Below are 10,054 nucleotides of genomic sequence, written 5' to 3' on the forward strand. Positions count from 1 at the left end.
GGTTTTTAATCCAAACATTGCCATATGTGCCTTTATACAATATTCTATGTCTGCATGAAATGCATTAAACGGTTACATCACTTGAAAAGTTAGAGAAAAGAGAGTAATGTTGCACAAAATATGTATGTAGCTACTTGGTTTGAGGCTTCCTCTTTTTGCAACATGGTGGTCATTTCCAACATTTAGTGCTATGATAAACAAGCCCATAACTATATTTAAATATTGTCTTTTGATGACTAAAAAAGAAGAGGGGTGCATGTGTGTGGGTACGCATGTACACACGTGTTCATATATGTACATGTGCACATGTATGTGCATGCAATATGTTCATATGTGTAGGGGGTTAGAAAATCTAGGTTCACATCCATATGGTTACTTCCAATTTCATTAATTTCATTACAATTGGAGAATGGCGTTCTTACATAATTCTGTTATATAGGGAATTTTGAGAGAACATAGGGAATCTTCATAGTGACCTACGATTCCCTACAAGTAGAAGTAGGAAATTACATTCATGTATACTCTTCTATAGGAAATTTTTAATGAAGGTAGGAAATAGTCTATATTGACCTTTAATTTCCTACTATTAGATGTGGGGAATGTAATTTCCTAGTTGTACATAGGGAATACATGCATTCACACATAAGAAATATTACAACATTTCCTACATTTCACAAGTTTTCCTATATAGGGATTGATTAAAAGTCCCTTGTGTGTGGAGTCCATATTGTGGTGCTCGCAATTCTCCAGAAAAGGATTGTACGCGATAAGCATGAATACGTATAGCCTATGTGCTATTTTGACAATTTTTGACAGCCAGTCCTTTGCCGGGCGTCTTTTGGACGATAAAACCTGAGTCTATGCTTACTTTGGACGAACTAGTCGATGAGTCGATGAAAGAAGTACTACTACCGACTAGCTACTACGTGATGAGCGGGGTAGCCGGCAAACATCCATCCATTGGCTGCAAGGATTGACGTCAAAAGTCATCAGTTGGAGTATTGGCGGTGTGCGTTGTTCGACTCACAGAATTTGGAGGGCACGTCCGCGCGTGGCCCTCCTCAAAGATGAACCTGGCAGACCTGCGAGAACACAAGCACATGCGTGCGTGCACACCAAAACACGTAAGCTATGAGGACATATAAAAGCCATGGGTGGGGATTTATGAGCATGTTGTGCGCCACTTCAATCGACTGAGATGATAATCGGATTGCCAGTACGGCCAAGATCGATGAGCGCAACCAAAAGAGGAGGTAGGGAGAGCGCAGGGAATCCAGAGAGACTCTCGAACAAAATTAATATAAAAAGGACCCCAAGACGAATGAATTATGCCGATATTAGCCGCTGATGAGGCCATACACAGTAGGATCAGTGAACCAGGCAAATAGTTACTTATCGCAGTGGAAATAAAATTAAAGAAATTCTGGTAGTCGCTGCTCATGCTTGTAATTAAGAATTTAATCAGGCGGACCTACTTCTAGAAACTAGCTAGTTAGTAGGGGCGCTCGCCGATCACGTTGCCCGGGGGGTAGTACTCGCAGACGGCAAGGGTGTCGCCGCTGGCGGGGCAGGTGTAGGAGGCGCAACCCACAGATGTCGTGGTGCGCCACACGATCTGGGTGTAGTGGCCGCACATGGAGCCGCCGTCGCAAGTGTTGCTATCGTAGTGGTAGTGAGGCTCCTCCGCCAGCCACATGCTCACGGCGTCCCCCGGCGTCCAGTTCCCGCCAGCACCGCCCCAGAATAGGTTCTCGCCGTACGGCCCGCCCGAGTGCACCATCTGGCACTGCACCTGCATCGCGTAGTTGTAGGCGTAGCTGGCCAGCTTGGCGTCCCATGTCAGCGGACTCAGCCCCAGCGCAGCCCGCGCTCCGTTCTGAGGATCCAGATAAGCCGACGGCGAGCCCGTCATGGTTTGCGCTCGGACATTAATAATGTTATGGGCATCATTCAATGCTAGCAACGTAGCCGCCATCAGCATCACCTTCATCACCATCCTGATCGAGAATTGCGCTAGCAGAGCGGCCACTATAGTACTCCTCTTGGTAGCTATATGAGCAACATGTACCCGATCAACTTTCCTTATCTTGTGGTACAACCGCCAGTAATTAGCTGATTCAGAAGCTAGCACGGTTAATGATCGGGGCTGATGAGATGTATTATATTATGGCCGGTGGAGGGGATACGAGCACACAAATATTGGAAGGAGAGCCAGCAGCTCCTGCTAGTGTTGCAGCAGGAGACAAGTCAATAGTCTGTACTAGTGCGCGCATCAGCAGTAGCAGTGGGCAATATAGCTGCGTGCAGAATCCTGAGCGTCGACCCAACTTAAATAGACGCTGCATACGACATGCGGCGTCTTGTAATGTAATGAATGAATGAGAGAGAGGGAACTCTTTTGCTTTTCCATTTTCTGTGGTACAACAAGCAACGTCTCCGTCCTGCGCCAGCTCCCGCTGATTCTAAATCAGCGTATAAGCACCTCGTTATTATTAGTCCTCTTGGCGGGCAACCCTAACGTTCATTTCTGTTCTATTGAATAGCCCGGTTTGAAAAACATTCGCGTGGCGCTGATTGAAGCTCAAAGTTAGAACTTAGCAAGGGTCTCGCGGCACTTTTTCTTCATGCTATAACGGCTTATCAACAAGGGCGCGCAATAGCATCGCCTTTTGTTTTTTGAAAATCTTTGACAGTATGTTTGGAGGAGCTTAATTTTTGTTGCTTGCAAATGCGTATTTTTTATCTCAAGTATTGTTTATTTCATACCCATTTAATATTGCATTTTAATGTGACCAATATTAAGAGAGCGTTTCTCATTAGGTAATTTGTGTCATGTTCTCATGCAAGGGTAGTACGAATCACTAACTATTATTATCACTGTGTCACAAACAAGTACATAGAATCTAATCAAAGTGATCTCAAAGAGCTGAGCAAACAATACTACCATGAAGAGAAAGCTCGAACCGCTTAGTTTCTTACACTTTGATAGTTTATGTTTTCAAATAAAAGCTATGAATACAATGGTACACAAATAAATTTTTTTGTTAAGGGGCAAATACTAATATATAAAATCACATAAGTGCTTTCCACATTCAACAACCATAATAATATTTAATCATCCCAATAACTTAATCACAATAATATTTAATGATCTCAATAATGGTAAACAAGGTGCAGAAATTAAAAATTTGTTTAAGACATACTAACAAGAGAATCACATGAATAGCATGTAATAAAATAATTTGTGCATTGCTCATTTTCTACAAATCATGTCAATCAAAAAGTTAGGAATTCTCCCTACTTTTTTTAATAGGCCAAACTTATTATTAGAAATTAAAGGATTTGTGACACCCTTGGAAACAAGCAATAGTACATGACATTCATACCTATTGCCTTGCTAATGCACTTGATGTTTTGATGTGTATTGCCTCGCATTTAGTGTTAGAGCACTACTGAGAGAGAGAGAGAGAGACACACACACACACACACACACACACACAAGATTAAGTTCAATTTATCTTCCCAATCAAAATAACCATCACCTAGAAAAGCTCCATTTCTAGGCAATTGCTTCAATAAAATACAAAAACACAAAACAAGAAATCATTGAATGGCATTTGTTTGTCCAAGTTTCAAAAAGATATCACACATGTCCATAGCCTCTCACACCTCTAGATTGCTTGTCATGGCATATGAAGAAATCATATTTCCATCTATCAAAGGAGATGACACATTCTAAACTTATATAGCATCACGTCCATCATCCTATATATGTATATCCTCTGACTTTTGAACATTTTCATAGACTACAAGCATGTCCTGTGCATCATGTGCATGCATCAATTTTTCAATCTCCAGTTGATTCACTACGTCAAGTAATACATGAGTCTCAAAGGCTTCCTCATAAGCACTCATGAAGTTTGCATATGCAATGTTCATCTCATCCTCTTCAAGCTCTTCCAAGGCATCCTCTGCATGGCACCTTAAAGCATCAATAGTATTAGTATAAACATCATTTGCAAGGCAAGAGCTAGTAAGTAGGTAACTTTCCTTTAAAATATTTGTATGTACTTAAAAAACCCAAGAAAGAAGCTATGAAACGCTAGAGTATATGCCCTATCAGATCCTATAAACGAGTAGCAAAAACTCATATAAAATAGTCTAGGAGATTAACTATTAACTTGATTTCTCTCCCGACAATTAGCCCTCAAGGAGACTATGACTCGCGTCAAATACACCTCAACTTAGCTAGCAAAGAATCTAACAATGCAAGACCATCGAGTGTAACCCCTAGTTTTTACAGCATAGAGCTCAAGATAAAACCTAATACACAACTCCTTTGAATGTGCTTCACAAAAGATAGATGCATAAGAGGTGAGAACCCAAGGGGTTTCAGTGGCTTATTAAATTCTTGATTAGAAGATCCTTGAATTGACAATGTATAAGGATCTCAACATGAAATTGATAAGGCTCTCAAAGGCTCTTAATGTAGTTCTTTAATTAGAGAAGTGGAGTCCTAAGAAAAAGGATAATTTGAAAAGAAACTTGAAGAGCTTGAAATGTAGGTGTGGAGATTAAGTAGGTTATATAATATCACCTAAGATAATTCATGTTGCATGTCCTCATCCTTTTTCTCTAGTTTCAAGGGTTATGGATGATGATTGCTGCTTTGATAGCAGAGATGAGAAAAACAAATTTAGTATGGCATCATGCCCTTGTAACAATTTTCAACTACTTGGATGAACTAATAGGACCATGTCAATTGGGATTGCACATCATGAAAGAGATGTGTTGTTCTTAGTAGCCTCCATGATTTCTTCTTTGACTTCTAGGCCTTCACACTCCCTTTGATTTTATGAAGAGGTTGGTTGTGTTAAGGTTCAAATCTTATCATGGTTGTCCAAATCTTTGCATGCTCTCCATAATGATGTTTAAGCTGGGAAATTACTGCAAATGTTCATATTTCTAGTTCATAGTGGCACGAGAACCTTTGTGGCAAAAATATCATGATGCAATTCTTCTAACCAAATGTTGATTGCTACAAGCCTATATTAGTAGTGGCTTTCTTCTCAGCTATTAAGGATCATGGCAAGTATATTCCAATCACTTGGGAATGCCATCTTCTTAAGCATCTCATTGAGGATGTACTAGCAATATGAAGTCACGAAAAAGGAGACCATTCTTGAAGATGATGATATGGTTGATGTCACCAATGGTAAGATAATATCGCGACCCCACAACTATGATCCTCTTCCCTTCTTGACATCCCCTCCTCCACATGCCTTGTGCATGGCAATGTCCCCAAAGGCTTTTCCTCACTTATTTTTCTCCTTCCATGATCAAAAATCACCCATGGGTGAAAAAATCAATATGCTTTTAATCCCTTGCATTTGCCCATAATAACCTCTTTCCAACAAGGATAATTTTTGCCATGTAGCAATCTTACTAGCCATTTCATGCTTCTTTACCATTCTTATCTCCTAGTTTTACAAAGGTCCTCCCCTCAACACGCATAAAGGCCCTCCCCTCAACATGCATCCTAAAGGCGATCATGAGCTTGTTCTTGCAAAGCCGATGTTCTAGAGAGTAATTCATTAGGGATGATCTCATATAAGTATAGCTAAGTCCCTAGAATACCATATTGGGGAAAATGGGAATTTCCCATAAGTTTGGGACACATGGTCAAATCTTTGGATTTGTCATAACTTGAATACTACAACTCCAAATCAAGCACTCTATAGCTCAATAGATTCCATTTTTCAAGCGCTTTCCAATTATAAGTCACATCATATGGTTTTGAGAAACTTATGGGCATGTTATTCGGGTGCCATCTTTTTAGTATTCATAAAATGGGAATTGGGAGACTCCCAAACTCACTAATATTGTGTTCTAGAGTAAAATCAGAGCAATTACAAGGCTAGCTTGCTCTTTAGACCACAAGAAGGATGCTTGGAAGAAAAACACATGCACAAAAGGAACATTTAATCATTTCCTACATAGGAAGAAAGAGGGAATTCCCTATCAAAGAGGGAATCACATATCTAGTTTCCCTATTATTTACTTTCCCTACTTACATGTATTTTTAACTAGGGAATTGAGAGGGAATTCCCTTTTGTTTCCTTCCTATGTAAGAAAAATTTCCTATGTGGAGAGATAGCGAAATTTTTCTATGTTTCCTTACATATGGAAATTTCCCTATATATGATAATTTTCCTATAAAGGCATGTTCCTATGTGATTCTAATTTTTCTCTAACTAGGAAATATTTTATTTTTCTTAGTTTGTACATTCCTACTTATGTCAATTTCTAAGAAGGAAATTATGCATAAAATTTCCAACTAGAAAATTATATAGATGTTATTTTACACAATAAAAGGCTTCATCCCATCAAGCTGAGCATATTATGGCAAAAATGTTTTAGCTATTACTCCACCTCCTGAGGCATAATCCAAGCTACTTGAGACTTCTCTTATGTTGTATTATGATCATGGTGTAAATAGAGGATGGATAATACTAGCAAATGTAGTACTAATACTAAAATCCAAAACGAATAAAGCGTCATCCTCACTAGCTAGTCATAACAACCCATGCTTAGATGTGCTAAAGAGCACCTCCAAACTCTAGATTTTAGTGCAAGTATCATTCACCCTTCTTGGACGACAACAAAAGAACTTTTCCTTCTTGTCTCATTTCTCCTATTCTGAAGTTGACAACAAGTATGAGACAAGAACTTGGAACAATACCAAGTGCATGTCTTAATGAACTAAAGCGATCTTCACTAAGAGCTTTTGTGAAGATGTCTGTAACCATTTGATCATTAGGACAATGCTCCACCATAATGGAACCTTTCTTGACTTCATGTCAAACATAATGATAATGAATAGCAATATGCTTTGATTTACTATGTTGTATATAGTCTTTCGTAAGACTAATAGCACTTTGTTTGTCGCATCGAAGAGGTGTACTAGATGATGAAGGATGTCCCAAATCTGCAAGTAGTTGTCGAAGCCAAACTAGCTCGCGAGTTGCTAATGATGCAGCAACATATTCGGCCTCAGTTGTAGAAACCGCAACACATCGTTGTTTCTTGCTGGACCAAGAAACCAAACATCCATTTACAAAGAAACAATTCCCACTTGTAGATCGCATGGATAAATGTGAACTTGCCCAATCAGCATCTGTATATCCAATAAGGTCAAGAGAAGTTGAAGAAGATAAAGAAGAATCCTCTCGACGACGATAAATAAGACCAAACTTCTTAGTACCCTTGAGGTGCTTAAGAATACGTTTTGCAGCACTCCAATTGGTGCGCAGATTGGTCGCAGATAGCTCACGTGGTGAATCCCGGAAGGTCCCCAAGAACAAAGTACTCTACTTTTTAGCACAAAAACCCATGTAAAAGCAAGCACGACATGAAGCAAGAGACAAATTGGGTTCAATCTCCCCCATGCCTTGTGTGAGCGCTTCACAAAGCATGTATTTAATGTATATTTCCAATCTTCATGCTCAAAAATAGCCCAATTACAAAAATATGACAAGCTTTTAGCTTTTGAGTTTGCTTTCTACCAAAAATAAGAAAATAAAGCTAATGGACGGTGCCCATAAAGTCTGGCACGCCCAATCTCAATGTCCAAATAGAAATAACATATCCAGGCGCATAAGCGCATACAAAATAATAATAAATAATCGATGTCTTTATAGACATAACAAAATATAGGCGTGGCGCCTATCAAAATATAATCCAAAGGTCGAAAACCCGCTAGACTCCAATGCTTTCCTCCGCCACTGTTGCTATCTCTACACATCAACTGAAGCATTCACAATCGTTAGTAAAATAACACAATTAAACCGACAAAAGTGAATACCTAGCAGTCTTCAGCTACATAAATAAATCAACTGGTTAGAAATAAATCCTAACCTTAATTTATTACAAGTGCGCACTCTAAACTCATAAACGTTTATTAATTTAATATGCGTTTTGCGGAATCACCCGCTATGGAATCACCCATGTACACACTAAATTAATGAAATGCCCGAAAAGGACAGGCGTCCCCATCAACTTCTCACACAAAGAATCCTCTTTGCGTATGAGCCCCGGTCATCTAAGTTTACGGAATCCACCGTAAAACCTCACGGAATCCACCGTGGAATATGCCTCCTGGCATCACCAATGAATAGTGAAAGGGGAAGAAAGATACTGTCCCAAAAAGTTAGCTGCAAATAAAATATTTGGTCTTGCGTTTAAACCAATAAATTGAAGACAACCAACAAGATTAGCAAAAGGTTAATGAATGGCTGATTCTTCATTGCTTCTTGCAGATGTACCCTTGGTAGAGCTCGAAAGAATGGGAGTGTTGGTAGAGTGTAATATTATTTGACACAAGAATAGTATCATCAACATATAGAGCAAGAATAATAAAACATTTGTCCTCCCTTTTGATGTAAAAATTTGGGTCAGCAAAACATGTAACAAAACCTTTAGATGTGAAGAACTGATCAATCTTAATATACCAAGCACGAGAGGCTTGCTTCAATCCATATAATGCACCATGAAGCTGGCATACAAGATGCTCCTTTCCTGCAATCATAAAAACTTCAGGTTGCTCCATATAGATTTCTTCTTCAAGATCTCCATTGAGAAAAGCCGTTTTAACATCCATTTGGTGAATTTCTAGATCAAATAGTGTTGCAAAAGCCAAAAGCATACGAAGAGTTGTGGAGCGCACAACTGGAGAAAATGTTTCTTGATAATCTACTCGTGCAATCTGCGAGTAACCTTTTGCAACAAGTCGTACTTTGAACTTATCAAACGAGCCATTAGCTTTGGTCTTGGTTTTATAAACCCATTTACATTTGATAGGAACATGATTTGGGGGGAGTTCAGTAAGAATCCATGTACCTTTGGAGATTAAAGAATCGTACTCTGCTTGCATAGCTTCTTGCCATTGATCCCCTTGATACGAATTGATAGCTTCCATATACGATATTGGATCCTCTTGGACATACATAGCATCATCAAAAACATCATATTCAATAGAATAGAATCCATGCTCTATCTCAATAGGAAGATCGACATATATCTCCAAATTTTCATCAATCTTCTTTGGAGGTGAAGGAGGTTTATGATCATCAGAATTAGTAGACTCACAAAGCAAGTAACACTACAACAAAAAGGCTCCATAGACGCGCTTGTAGACGCAATATTTGAATTGTAAAAAAAAAGTCGGGTGCGTTTATTAACGCGTCTATTTTCGCGTCTACAAAATCGCGTCTAAAAGCGCGCTTATAGTCAGAAGTAGACGCACACTTAGACGCTCCTATAGACGCGCGTATAAACGCGCTATGTAAATATATAATCATATTTATAAAAAAGTGGATATATTCATATTGTGCGTCTATACACGCGTGTATCTACTCGTCTAAAACTGCGTTTACTATGAAAGTTTTTTATGAGAATAGACGCGCATTTATCCTGCAATTTAGACGCACTGATAGACGCGCAAAACAGAGGTATGAAAAAAAAACCAGAAAGCATGTGGCCTTGCAGGCCACATGCTCTCTGGTTTTTTTCCCCCCCATCAACATCAAATTGTATACTTAGGAAAAACAGAGAAAGATTATTTCGAAGATTGGATACTGAAAACAAAACAATATATGTAGCACACGAAATTTCATATATATAGATGAAACGTTTTTACATTATGAGTTCTAGTGCTTGTGACATCATGGTCGCAAGCACTAGCTGAAAGTAATATATATCAAAAATGAAAACTACAAGCCAAGGGGAGGCATGCATGCATGGGGCTCCTCTACATCTCCTCAGAAGAGCTACCACCACCGCTGCCTATGCCGCTACCGTTGCCACCACCACTACTAATAGTCCCCCCTTTGCTATCCTCAACTGCATCAGGGTTCGCCTACATAAAGGTTGCCCTACATTCCAGGCATCCAGCGGTTGTGTTTTATGTTGCATGCTGCCACCTAGCCTATGGAGCTGGTTTCATGTAAAAAATAAAACATACCTCTTTTGGTTGTGGAATCCTCATGGCACAATT

General features: G+C 39.3%; 1 pseudogene; it reads right to left on the reverse strand.

Annotated features, from left to right (window-relative positions):
* Positions 1-1,492: 1,492 nt before the first annotated feature.
* Positions 1,493-1,996, reverse strand: LOC148031485 (pathogenesis-related protein 1 pseudogene; annotated as a pseudogene).
* Between the last annotated feature and the right edge of the window lie 8,058 nt (positions 1,997-10,054).

Source organism: Lygodium microphyllum, chromosome 9 (genome assembly GCF_053477565.2).
Source record: "Lygodium microphyllum isolate KBCC chromosome 9, Lygodium_microphyllum_v1.1.10, whole genome shotgun sequence".
NCBI lineage: Eukaryota > Viridiplantae > Streptophyta > Polypodiopsida > Schizaeales > Lygodiaceae > Lygodium > Lygodium microphyllum.